This window comes from Rhipicephalus microplus, chromosome 2 (genome assembly GCF_043290135.1).
Source record: "Rhipicephalus microplus isolate Deutch F79 chromosome 2, USDA_Rmic, whole genome shotgun sequence".
NCBI classification, from domain to species: Eukaryota; Metazoa; Arthropoda; class Arachnida; order Ixodida; family Ixodidae; genus Rhipicephalus; species Rhipicephalus microplus.
This window is the reverse complement of record NC_134701.1, coordinates 18170194-18184334: the sequence shown is the minus strand read 5'-3', so window position 1 is coordinate 18184334 and position 14141 is coordinate 18170194. Positions and strand designations below refer to the sequence as shown.

The window sequence follows — 14141 nt, the reverse complement described above, 5'->3', positions numbered from 1 at the left end:
GTTTCGGCATGTTTCAAAGTAGCGTTTAATGTGTCAGATCCTTGGGCAAGAAGACTTTGAAGAGCAATGCTGGAAGGACTCCACAGTATCACGCTGCAACGTACAGTATTTATCACGCGCAAATTCATTCTCACCCTGCAGCAGCTTGGAGAACAGCCTGCGCTCAGACATTCTTGCTGGCCGCAATTTCCTGATCAATTGGCTCCCGCCAATAAAAAAAAATGCAGGTCTCTTTGGGCATACAGAATTCAGCTGGAGTCAAGGTGGCAGGTCACCTTCAAAAGTCAAATTTTGTTTCGCGAAATCAATTTTCCTTGTGTAGTTTTTTTTTCTGCACGCCCACACATTAAAAGATATGTAGCAGCAAAAAGTATCTTCCTATCATCATTACTATGCGAGTTACAGCTAGATTTCTGTACCCCAAGCTCGTATATCAAAACAGAAAGCACACTGTGTTTGTTACGAAAGTAAGTGTTTTTCGTCTCTATAATTCAATATTCAAAATTTTTAATAAACTTTATGGTAACTGTTACGTAGGAGGATGTTATTATATATATGTTTGTGTTTCTAATTGTTTTTGCATCTCAAAAAATGCCACAATGGGGACACAAGCTGCTCGTGGAACGTTTGTTGTTTACGTTGGGCGGGCTACGTCAGGTATCTTTCTGCATTTCTTCCACGTGTCAACGCTCCAACGTGTGTTCTTAGGCCACCTGGACCATATTCAGACCAACATGGCTAAATGCACAACTAAGAAGACAAGAAAGCGCAAGTTTGGTGGAAATCGCTACGCGACGATGAGCCTGCCTCCTGACAATGACACGGGTGTTTCGGCGACCACAAGGAAGCTTGTGGACATTACGAAAACGTACGAGGCTTGTGGACATTGACATTTTTTTCTTCGGTGTTATCATCGCTGACATGCCCTGGATGCATGAACCCAACGCTGAAGCTCGAGGAACGCTTTCACCAAGGGATATATGCTCAACCTATGTGATCGTGTGTACTGACTGTGGGCCCGAGCGTCTATTTGATACTTCTAGGAAGGTTGGAAGTGCTAATTAAAATAGTGCTCGTTTCGTTTATGCAAAGCACCAGCTAGTAAAAGGGTGCGCAGTTGCGGAAATTTTTGCTAAAGTCATGAACATGCTCGCTCCTCCACGTCACTTCACCTACGACAAATTATGGTCTCGGCTTGCTGTAGTGGCAAGAGAAGTGGCGCCGAAATCTATGACTGATGCTGGTGTAGAACTTTGTCGTGCTGTGGGCAGTGCTGAGTGTTTCAGGTAATGGCACATAGCAGAAGCGCGGTGATTCCTTTTTGAACGGATGTATGTCTGTGATTTCTGTTGGCACGGGAAATGTCACTGATGTTGAAGCCCATTATAGCTCGTGTAAATGCTGTAAAACTAAAAGGAAGTTGAGGCCCAAAAGTGCTTCTTATCAGGAATGAAAGGCAAACCAGACTGCCTGTCAAGCGAACCATGGAGGAAGTGCTGGCAGTATGGAGATAGTTGGTCTGTACGAATATTTGAGAGGTCGCAGCCACAAAGAGGCTTGAAGTACCTGGAAATCTACGGCGATGCTGATTACAAGAGTTATGCCACTGAGAAAAACATGTATAGAAAGGACAGTTTCCAGTAACTGGAATGCATTGGGCTTGTCCAAAAGCGTGTTGGCTGCCACCTCAGAAATCTGAAGAAGGCAGTGCGTGGTCTTGGGTGGTGAAGGAAAGCTCACTGATGCCCTCGTTGACCGCCTGCAAATTAGCCCCTTATGGCATAGTCATAACGGCTAATGTGGGCAACCTTTCTGCAATGAAGCAGGCTACCCTTGCCAGCATTTTTCATTGCAGCTCTTCTGACAAGCATGCCAGATATGGCCTGTGCCCACTTGAACCAAACAGCTGCTGTGGGTACAGAAGGGTCGAAGCATTCGGTGAAGGAAAGTATGCGCACAAAGGAGGACTTCCGAATTACGTGCTACACAAAGTGAAAACGGTGTGCAGCGATTTGTGCTCGGATGAACTTCTGATGAAATGTGTAGGACTGTGGTTAGAATTGGTTGCGTGGCAGTTAGTTTGTTTCTATTTAATTTGGGTCATAAGATTGGGGAGACTTGTCAGCCGTTGCAGGCAGCATTGATTTCGTTGCACTCGGTCGAAGCGTGTCCAACCAGATACGCCGTGAACGCAGACAGTAGCCCGCGTAGTACCCCGCGTAGTTCTGCAGCGGCAAAGACGGCTGAGCGTTACGAGTTCCAGTTAACTTGGGAAAAAGAGACCGACCGCCACGTGGGTAACAGCGATTAGAAACGTCATTGTGACGACGCCCTAATTGCCTCATGACAATGACAGTCGGCGCATCAATGGGCCTCTTCTAAGACCCAGAGCGGCGCAGTGACTGCTCACTCTGGTTCAGGTGAAGCCCAGCTGCATGCGGTGTTCGCACACGCCGTTTTGAGGCAGCGTGGTAGCTCTCGGAAGCGGGTGGGTTGGCGATACTTGAGAGCGTGGCTGATGACGCGATGATCGTGCGCCCGCCAAGTCGACAATTTGGTGCGTTTTGTCGCAGTGGCATGTCTTCGACTGCTCCCGCGCAAATGAGCTCGTAAGAGGAACCACGGGCGGTCTGCGAGCGGTTCCTCCTGCAGCGCACAGGGGACAAACGGATTATTGCCCCACCGTCAAGAAGTTGACGTGTTACAAGAAGTAGTCCTATGGCCACAATATCCAGTACGTGTAGCTCTGTCTAGATAATTGCGCACCGCGGAGCTTGCCCAAGCCTCTATGACTTTTTGTAGTTTGGTGTTATTCACATTTTCATTGTTGTGTTGTTTGGGGAGAGGGCATAATCTCCCACGTGCACGATCGTGGCGTCCTTGTGACGGGGTTTCTCATCGACCAAGTGTACTCTCCTATCAGTGGACAAGCAGGTGACAATTCATCGAGAGTTTTGTAAGGGCAGAGCAACGAGGTAATAAGAAGCCCCGGAGCTCTGCCAAGGGTTCTCAATCGGGCTTGAGGTGTTAGGCACCGTCGGCTCTATCAAATTCCGTAGGGTCACCCAACAGAAGTCGGTTCATCTTCAAAGATTTTTTCTTGTTTTTGTAACGCTGACCTCCGTACTTTATGTAACTTTTGTACAGTCAGTAAATACAAGTTCTTCTCTGCAGCTAGAACTTCTTCAGCGTTTTATCTTCATCTTCAAGCGACGAGCAAGTCAATCGCGGCTATTCGTTTAGCGGCAGTACTTTTTTTTTTCTCTCACTTTGCTATACCAACTCGGGTGGTGCGTCTCGAACCCCACGTGGTGAGAGTTGGATTCCCAACCACGAAAAGAACCTGGAATTTCCTAATGTTTGCATGGAAAGACACAAAATGCGAATGCATGCTTTAATGGCCTGATATGGCTGCGGGTTCCCAAAAAGGTCTAGGTGAGCTTGCCTAGAGTAATGCTTGCCTTGCATGCTGCTGTGTCACACTTCAATAACAGCAGTTTAAAACCTAGGCATCCTGAGGGAAGCTGGCATAGGACCGGGTTGCAACACGATGAAATCTTGCATTGCCAGAAATCACAAGCACATGCAGAATGCGAAACGCAAGTCAGCGCATGGGGCAAAACAGGCCAGAAAGAAAAGGAGCAGCCACACGAAGAAAAGAGACTATACTGCTACTCCAAAAGACCCACTTCTGAATATGCCGCATTTTACGATTATGTGCGAAGTTTTTCACACCTTGTGCCCACTCTGAAATCTTTGTTTACGTTTTCCTCAAATTAACAATTTGCCCCGAATCTTGTGATGCCAACTTACATAACGTTTTTCTCAGTGCATGCTCTGAACTAAACTTTTGTGCAATGTTTCACCAATTATATATCTATGCAGTGAACTAAGGTAAAATACGTTGATTGATTAGTTTGGAATTGATAGTTTATTTAGAAATCAACTTCAGTTTGAATTGACGCTTTTTCTTTGGTTCTTGAAGTTTTTTTACCATAACGTTCTTGATGTTTAGTGTATTTTATTTATCCTAGTTCACTGAATAGCTCCAGCTTTTCGTTAGCGAGATGCCAAGGCTTTATTGAATTCAGGCACGAGTTATTCACTTATCGCGGTAGGCCTAACTACCACCTTTTGTTAGCTTTTTAAAAAGATGGCTTTCAAAAAATAAATAATAAATATTTTGCCCTTTGAATGACTGTGCAAAGTAAAGTTATTTATTTATTTATTTATTTATCAGATACTGCCGGCTGCCTTTCGGGAGCCATGGCAGGAGTGGGTACATCACATTGCATCATTTAAGTCGACAACCGAAATAAAAAAAAGAAAGAAAAACAGAACAAATGCACATATGTCTAATGATAACAACACATGCGGCCGAATGTGAACTCAAGACGCGAACATAAAAAACAAGCCCAACAGCATTTGCAATAACACACTCAGGTATGACACAGGAGCAATAACACATACAGGATCGAGTGATTGAACACCCGAAAGACGCTTACAACATTTCAGAACATGAGTGAAACGGCCAACGAACCAAATAAGCATGTGAACCGAAGGACAGCTTACGTCAACAGAAGAATACCGCGAAATAAATGGTTACCCGCACACATTTCAAGCTGTAAAAGAGAAAGAATGACAAGAACCGCGCATATCATCACAGATAATCTTGCACGGCATTTGTGAACGAATGAACTGATGATAGGCCGACTATGTCACATGGAAGCTCGTTCCATTCTGCTATTGTTCGAGGAAAAAACGAAAATTGATACACCTTCGTCTTAACTCGTGGCCTTACAATCGTCTTACTGTGCTTCCATCTTGTTGGCCTTGCGCTGTTATACTGCATGTAATCAGTGAAGCCCATTTTAATGTTACCGTTTACAATAATGTAAAGCATTTACAGTCGATGCAGTTTCCTGCGTGATTATAGCGTTAGAAGTTCGCTTAAATGTCTGAGGTTAGTAACGGACACGTGCCTGCCGTAAGAGTTGAAGATGAATCTTAGCGCTTTTTTTTTGAACGCGTTCAATGCAATCGATGTCACAGTTGGTGTGCGGGTCCCAAACTACGTTTGAACGACTCTTTCTGAAAAAGTAGTTACTTTAATCCTGGCTCCTCCGGTTAAAAAAAATTAGGTGGCCTCTCACCTTAAACGATTTTGTGGCATTTGAGAACTTTTTGGTTGCACGTTTTGTGAGATACTGCAAACAATAGTTCAAGAAAGACAGGTTGCACAGAAAAAATTGCATGCGTAATAGCAGATTGCTGCTTTGTACGTAACAAGGGTGACATTGGTGGTAACGAAGTCTTATCTGTGATTCTCTGCGAGTATAATATATATTTATATAAGTTAGTTTTTACGAGTACAGATTTCAGAATAATGTCTGTGTTTATGCATGAAACTCAATCGGTGTGCCTTTTCATGAAGTAGGCAAGTTTTTTTCCGTCTTTAGCGCATTAAGGAGGAGTTAAAAAATCAACCACACTTTTTTTTCTGTATAAGCTAAAGACTAAAGTTTGTCAACTTCAACGAGGGGTGACAGACAATCGATGTTGGCGCTGTTTCGAAATCATGAAAAGGAAAAGGCGCTAATATGGTCGCTGGACCGTTGACTTCTTCTAATGCTGCCATGCATGCCGGCATTCGGTGTCCTCCTTCGCTATACAGGCGCTACCCGAGCATGTTCTATTGGCAAAGAAAGGCTGATGACGACACACGAACCGAAAAGCAAAATTTTACTTTTCTTTGATCTTACTCTGCATAGGCAGTGTGTGCGTTCCTTTTAGGTTTGTCGCTCTTGTGGTTTCAGTTACACTGCACAAGAGACAATAACAGTGTACATGACCACAAATATTTCAGGCCGTCACGCTTGGCAAACGACAAACTCTAAGAAGATATACCTATACAGACAGAGTTCTTCAACACACTTAGTGGTCAAAAAACTCCACCGTAACTGTATAGGAGCGCTTTGTGTGCGTCAAGCAGGAGCAGCAGGGCGGTGCTGCGTCTTCACTGGGGGCGCTGGGCCGACGGCGGCCACGTTTACCATACAAGTCTATAGAGATGTGAAAGTTTCGGAAATTTTGAGCAATCGAAAAAATCTGTTTCTTTTTCAGTTTTTTTCGGAAATTTTCGGAAAGATGAAAAAAAAAACTTTACCACATGGCAATATAGTTTATTGCCAAGTGTCATAACCAATAACTTTCATTATGTAAAGAACACAAATAAAATGCTTTCTCTCTTTATCTAAACGAATACAGCGTTTCACCGATCAAAGGCAGGGCAGAAGCGTCAACGCGAACTCATTTGTTTCTCTATGAATGGGTGTGGCCTTTTAAAATTGTTACGGCAGTTAGAATAAAGAACCCAGAATTGTCTGACTCGTCGTGGCTTTGGCTATGAAAACATTATTCAGGATGGTAAAAAGTTGAATTTCACACTCCAATTCAGAGCCAGTATCACTGTATTCATTTGTAACGTTCTTCCTCAAGTTAAATGACGCATTGGGTTAACTGTAGCAGCTGTCGCAGTGCTTGCAGACAGTGAGTTCCCGTTTCTCGCCAGCCACCTCCACAACTTTGAAGTGCATCCACACGCCACAAGTTGGCCCAATCGTTGCAGAATCTGCTTGCACACGGCTTCCTAAGCGGAATTCCTTCAGAGGTCACCGAAGTGTACGAGGGAAAGTCAAAACTGAACAGTGACGGGTAGCAAAACGTCAGAAACCGCCCCCAACATGTTCACACCTGAGCCATGAAAGCTACACTATAGACTCAAGCTGAGCTAACGCTGGGGCTGACTTTATGTGATGCCGAAGGCGAGTGGTCAGCCGTCGATTGGGGCTTTCGTATCACATGCGACGTTTTCGTTTCACGTTCAACACTATGTGCCGCCTAAGCTTTCTTTCTGTACGTTTTATCTTAAGGAAACTTTGGCCACATTTATCAACTGCCCCCCCCCCCCACCCAAAAAAAAGAACACAGAAAAACACGTGTTTTTCCGGGAACTGTCTCGTTTTTGTTTTCACTCTTCGCATCAATAGGCATGTCACAGCACGTTTTTCATCATATGCTTGGTGTTCACGTTGTACCTGAAAATCAAAATGAATGCCGCATACATTCGCTGTACGTGAGTTGTCGATCCAGTTACAAGTAAAATGATGAAAAAGTGCCCACGTTCTGGCTGCCTAGACAGCGAACAGGGCAAAAAGCTAGTTACACCGTGGCAAGAAATTCGTGGTTTCACATTTGGTTTCCGGCAAGTGCGTGTGTGCGAAAAGCACTTCGATGAGTGTGAGGTTGTTCGCGTCAACCAGTGGCTAATCAGTGGAGATGTGAAGACGCTGCGCGATGTTCCGAATTAATTACTGGACGCTGTGCCGAGGTGTCTCCACGGCCTCCCAGCGTATTTGTATAGTGCAAAAAGGCCCAGAGCTCGCCCGCCTTACCAAGCGTCTCCGGGAATAGTCAGCTGAACTGCAGACTGTTGAGGCTGCTCCGACACTGCGCATGAGCTCCTTTGACGCAGCTGGCGTCAATAACGGCGCTGTAAATGATGTTGAGCATACTGGCAGCCTCGTTCTCGTGGCATGCCAGTTATACAAAAGCTCGATAAGTTAAAATTTTGCCATTTCTATCATACAGAAACTGAGATGTCCGAAAGTGTAGAAGAGTAAAAATGCGGAAATGTAAAAGTGCCAAACGGACGGAGCTAGATGACGCTTCTCACAGCACGAAGAATTTAAAGGCCACATTAGTTGCTTCGAGCAGAAACTTCAGCTCTACCAGTTGAAGCTTGAAAGCGGACGGCGCAAGAGACAATGTACCAAAAACTGTACAAAACTGGCGGAAGCTGTAATACTGTTAAACGTTTTTTTTTTTCGATATCAATGCGTCATGAGCACGAGAAGATAATTTTTGCGTCACAAGTTCACGCTGCCGGCGCGTGTCGCCCTCGGTCAATTATCACGCTTGAGGAGTCATGTAAGCATTTCACTTTAACAGTAAAACCATTAAAAAATACAGGGAAAACACAGCATGAGTAAAACACATCAGAGTAATCGGCTGGAAAACTACATCGCATGAAAAACTGACCTTTTAACGGCTATGGCACCGTATACATACTATAGATATAAATCAGTGCAAAAGAAAGCCCTGAGACTAGGCAATAGTCATATGAAGAAATGTTTGATTCCCATCACTTGCTGATTTTAAAGCACTGATTGATTTAATCTGGTTGTTTGTTCAATAAATACTGGACGGACTATATATATGTATAAATATATATATATATATATATATATATATATATATATATATATATATATATATATATATATATATATATATATATATGAGAACTAACAGACAGTTGTGCCAAGGAATGTACAGGGGAAGTTATTAGAACCAATGGAATGTAAATAAGAAGAAAGAAAAGTGAGTGAAAAATAACAAGCCGTGAGCAGGAATCGAACCTACGACCTCCGAATAACACGTTCGATGCTCTAACCACTGAGCTACCACAGCGGCCTTCCCTCCACCCACGTTTTGGGTTAATATGTGAATTTAGAAGTAGGAGTGTCAGTCAGCGCCATCTATAAGCCAAGCGACGGGTGTGAAACACTCTTTTATGCGCATGTTTGGCGTCACGTAGCACGTGAACTTATTACGAGAGGGCAGCTGATTAATAGTCCCTCGTATAATACCTAATGACACCAAGTCTGCCAGTACGAGACCCTCGTTTAATGAAATAAGGGAAAGAAGGGTATACCTAAGGGCTCGTTTTTCCGTGTTTTGACACAATATTAATGAGATCTAACAGACAGTAATGCCAAGGATTGTACAGGGGAAGTTATTAGAACCAATGGAATGTAAATAAGAAAAAAAGTGCGTGAAAACATAACCACTCGTGAGCAAGAATCGAACCTACGACCTTCGAATAACACCTTCGATGCTCTAACCACTGAGCTACCACAGCAGCCTTCCCTCCAACCACTTTTTTGGGTTTATATGTGAGTTTAGAAGTAGGAGTATCAGTCAGCGCCATCTATAGGCCAAGCGACGAGTGTGAAACACTTTTTCATGCGCATGGCTTATAGATGTCGCTGAATAACACTCCACTCCTGTTCAGTTCGGGCTGTCACGGAGGATGGAAGTGTTTTTGAGCGCTCCGGATCGACTGCGCAGATAAGTGTTTTTGCATGTTTTGAGCTTGTCTTTATAAGTATAAGGCAACGGTTGAAATCTTCGTAGCACTTATTTTATGGTACGGCTTTTTCGGGGACCAGTCACAGGTTAGTGCTATTAGTGTTATTTAGTTAGTGTTATTTGTTAGTGCGGGTGTGTGCGTTTGAATTTTTTGTTTTTTTATTCTTTTGCCACCCCTTTGGGGAGGTGCGCGTACATTGAACACGCAAATTTTTGTAGTATAGCTTAAACATTCCTTTTTTTGTAGTGCAGGGCTCGAGTTTAGTAATTATGGAGTATAGGGACAATTGGTGACAGAAAGACATGGTTAAAAAGACTGTAAAGTGTTGAGGATGTGGAGTGGGTTTGAAAGGGGGCCCAAGCGTAGAAGCGGATGGAGAAGAGGCTGACGCGAAGTGTAGACAATGTGAGGTTGAAGAAGAAATGGAGAAAATGATGGTTACCTAGAGTGACATGCTGATGAGAATCACCGAGATCGAGACTGCGTTGGCGACAGAGCAAGAGAAAACGAGGGCTATGGCAGAAAAGCTGAAATCCGCCGAGGAAGCACTAGCCAAGGTCAGCAGAGGAGTGGCCTACGGAGAGAACAGTAGGGAACCGGCAACGGGAACTGCGGAGAAGAAAGAGCAAGCAAGTTCGGAAAAAACAGGTTCAGCCGGTACATTTGTCGCAAGGCCCCGTTTCAGCGAAGTAGTGGTGAGGCTGGCAGGGGACAAAGCAGCCGGCGTCACAGGTGCAAGTAACCCCCAGGTGCAGGACGCTCCAGCTGAAAAGTCACAGCATGTGATAATCGCCGAGGACTCGAATTTAAATCAATGCACAGAAGCCATCAAAGAGAGAGTAAGAGATGACGAGAGGGTTGCAGTAGGGGCGTTCCCAGGACGCAAGCTGGAAGCAGTCTTGGGGCAAGCGAGCGCAAACCTCAAAACTACAGCTGATAGATGAAACCTCGTGATAATTTCAGGCAGTTTAAACGATCTCTTAAATGAAGATACAGCAGGACTAGCAACCACACTGGTGAAATGCGTCGATGACATGCGCGCCACTTCTCCTAAGGTACAGGCAGTGATATGCACGATACCGGAAGTACCGGTGCGTGATAGCAACCTGCAAAGAGTGGTTGTCAACGCAAACCAAGAGATATGGCAGAGGAGTTGAGAGAAAGGCTTTGAGGTGGTGGAGATAAACAGATAGGTGCATAGGTGGAGTGGTTTTCAACGAGACAGAATTCACTTCAATGGGCGGCTAGGTCATGAGGAGGGTTGGCGACTTGCAGGACGCGCAGTAGCTTCTTTAGGGGGCAAGCGAGCCCTTCAGGGTGCAGGATAGCTAGTAACGAGGAAAACAACCAGGGAGACTCTTCGACAGGTGGTATGGACAGATACGATTCCAAAGTGGCACCAATATCATAGATAGGTAGAGTCCGGGGCATAAATAGGCGTAGCCACGAGCGCAGAGCCAATTCAGACATAGGGTATATTAACATGCAGGGTGGTAGAAACAGGCTGAAGTGGGAAGAGATAGAAGAACAGCTAAGGCAAGAGAGGCCGATGGTATATTGTTTTGTAGAAACACATCTCAGGGACATGGAACAACCCCAGAACAATGCGGACTACGCGTGAAAATATTGTAATGGAACAGAAGGCAGCAGAAAGGGGGGTGGTATTGGTGCATTCATTCATAAAAGTACAGACTGGCAAAGGGTCAAGCAGGAGTGCAAGGAACATTTATGCCTAAAAGGGAAAGTGACAGGTCAAATGACACTCCTTGGTTTCGTGTACTTGTGGACGGAAGCAAAGGCCAGAGAGGAAAACCAGGCAATGGTAGAGTGTATGTCAAAGGACATTCAGGAGTTAAGAAGAGAGTGCGAGATAATTATACTAGGAGACATGAATGCGCACCTAGAAGATATAGATGAATATACTGACCCGACAGGCAAAATGATCATGAATATGTGTGAAAGGCTTGATTTATTCATTTGCAACAGCACCGAGAAGTGTGAAGGGCAAATAACATGGGAGGTAGGAAGGCTGTAGTCGACGATAGATTACGCACTGATGTCAAATATGATGTATGATAAGCTCAGGGGAATGCACATAGATGAAGGTGGCTCCAGAAGTCTGGGTAGTGATCACAAACGTATCAAGATAAGTTTTGAAAGAGCAGTGAAAGTGGGAAGGAGACAAAATGAGCAACTACAGGAAAATATTTATTCAGAAAGGCAAATTGAAATAGCCACCAAACAAATTGAGAAAGTAATCACTGAGGATAATGAAACAGTGTGGACATAACGAATATAATTAGACTGTTAGAGCTAGAGCTTGCTAAGGCACGTGACAAGTCACCCCGGAAAAGAAGACGCAAAACTAAAAGTTGGTGGGATGAGGAAGTTAAGAGAGCCATAGCAAAACGTCAGGAAGCCTGGCGGGAACACAGACATGCTAAGCAGCGGGGTGAGCCGACAGATGATGTTGAAAGAAAATGAAAATGGGAAACCTTTCTAAGCTCTAGAAGGGATGCGTCCATTCTGATCAATAAAGAGATTAGAAAAAAGGGAGCTCAGTGGCTGGCTGAAGTACATAAAAAAGATACAAAGGCAGATGCGAAATTTTGGAACCATCTAAACTCCCTAAGAAATAAGACGAGCCTAGAGCAGAGTTTTAAAACTACAGCCCAATGTGCTAGACTGGAAGGGGACGAAGCTATTCAGTATATAAGAACAAGGGTGACAGAAAAGTTTCAACAAAGAAGTGCTTTATGCACCACAATAGACAAGGACGAATCAAGTGGTGCAATGGTTCCATTTTCACAAGAGTGGGAAAGGGCTGAGAAAAGGATTCCTAGTAGTACATCAACACATCAACAGGCCCAGATGGCGTTCCAATTATGCTGATAAAGACATTAGGTCCGAAGTCTAAGCAGGCTTTGAGAGAGACAGTGAGCAAAATAATAATCGATGTTGAAGTTCCCAACGGATGGAAACTTCGCAGGATCAATGAGCGTGATCTATAAAGGAAAGGGGGACAAAGCTGACATAAACAACTACCGTCCTATAACAGTGACATCAGTGGTCTACAGGCTAGCGATGCAGATTATAAAGGAGAGACTGCAGGCATGGATAGAGAATGAGGGGGTGCTGGGGGAGCTGCAGAATGGGTTTCGGAAACACAGGAGGTTGTAAGACAATCTGTTGTCACTGACGCAGTGGATCGAAATAGCAGAAAAGAAACACATGCCCCTGTGGCTGGCATTTTTGTATATTAAGGGAGCGTACGATAGCGTGGTTCAAGAGGAATTGTGAAAATACTGGACACACTAGGCGTGGAACATGTAGTCACCAATCTTTTAAAGGATATCTATAAAAGTAACAAGGTAGTTATAAAGTGGGAAAAACAGGTATCCAAGCCTGCAGAGGTAAAACGGGGGCTTAGGCAGGGGTGTCCCCTGTCACCCTTATTATTCATGATGTACCTACAAGGATTAGAGGCCAAATTAGAGGGAAGTGGACTGGGCTTCAACCCCTCTTTAGTCAAACAAGGAAAACTCATTGATCAGGCACTACCAGCATCAATGTACGCAGATTATATAGTGCTAATGGTCAACAACAAGGAAGATTTGCAGAGATTGATGGACACCTGCGGTAATGAGGGAGATAGGTTAGAATTTATATTCAGTAAGGAAAAATCAGCAGTCATGGTTTTCAATGACAACGAAGGTAGTGAGCTTAGAATACAGGAGGTCACGCTAGAGATAACAGATAAATACAAATATCTGGGCGTATGGATAAGCAATGGGACCGAGTACCTGAGGGAACACGAAATATACGTGACGACTAAAGGTAACAGGAATGCAGCAGTGATTAAAAATAGGGCACTGTGGAATTAAAATAGGTATGATGTTGTGAGAGGAATATGGAAAGGGGTCATGGTTTCTTGGCTGACGCTTGGCAAAGAGGCTTGTGCATGAGATCAGAAGTTCAAGCAAGATTAGAAATTAAGCAACGTTGAATAGGTAGGCTTGCTTGAGGAGCTCACGGGAATACACCAAATCAGGGAGTCAAGCTGATATGGGATGGACATCATTTGAGGACAGGGAAGCCTGCAGCAAGATAAAATTTGAGAAGCGATTGAGAGAAATGGGGGAGGAGCGTTGGGCTAGAAAGGTTTTCAGCTACTTGTACATGAAGAATGTCGATACAAAATGGAGGAAGCGAACCAGGAAATTGACCAGTAAATACTTAGAAAAGAGCAGGTGGCCAAACCAAAAAGAAGTATCGGTTAAGAAGAAAGTAAAGGAAACGAAGACTGACATGTGGAGAATGGGCATGATTAAGAAGTCAGCATTAGATATCTATCGAACTTTTAAGCAGGAAATTGCCAAGGAGAGGATCTATGATAATACTTGGGGTAGTTCTCTACTGTTTGAGGCCAGGACGGGAGTACTGCAAACGGAGACATATCGGGCCAAATACGAAGGGGTAGACACAGTATGCAGTGCGTGTGGAGAGGAAGAAGAGACTGCCGAACACTTGATAATGTTCTGTAAAGGGCTTCACCCTATAGTTCAGGATGATGGCGCAGAGTTTTTCAATGCACTGGGGTTTAGGAACCGGGAGGGCGAAATAGACTTTAAGCGGGTAGACTTAACTATAAGGAGGTTATCTGATTGGTGGCTAAAGTCAAGGCACGAGTGAAAATGAAACCCTTCACTGCAAAGTACGAATCCTAAAGCTCAGGTTTTAAAGAAAAAAAATAAATCTAATTTTTGGTTCATTAAGTATTACGGCTTGGTGACGCTAGCCACCGCCCAATCTGAAGGGTACAGCCATACCCAACCTTTTCATCCATCCATCCATCCATCCATCCATACTTCTAAATTCACATATAAACCCAAAAATTGGACTGAGGAAATTCTGCTGTGGAAGCTCA

The 14141-nt window shown here is 44.1% G+C and overlaps 1 protein-coding gene and 1 non-coding gene across 5 annotated transcripts in view; both read right to left on the bottom strand.

Moving 5' to 3' along the window:
* The window catches only part of LOC119169192 (FMRFamide receptor-like), a 1338388-nt gene that overhangs the window by 673959 nt on the left and 650288 nt on the right, over positions 1 to 14141 (bottom strand). The window lies entirely within an intron of this gene.
* On the bottom strand, positions 8460 to 8532 carry TRNAT-UGU (transfer RNA threonine (anticodon UGU)). The gene has a single exon. It is a non-coding gene; the product is annotated as a tRNA-Thr (tRNA).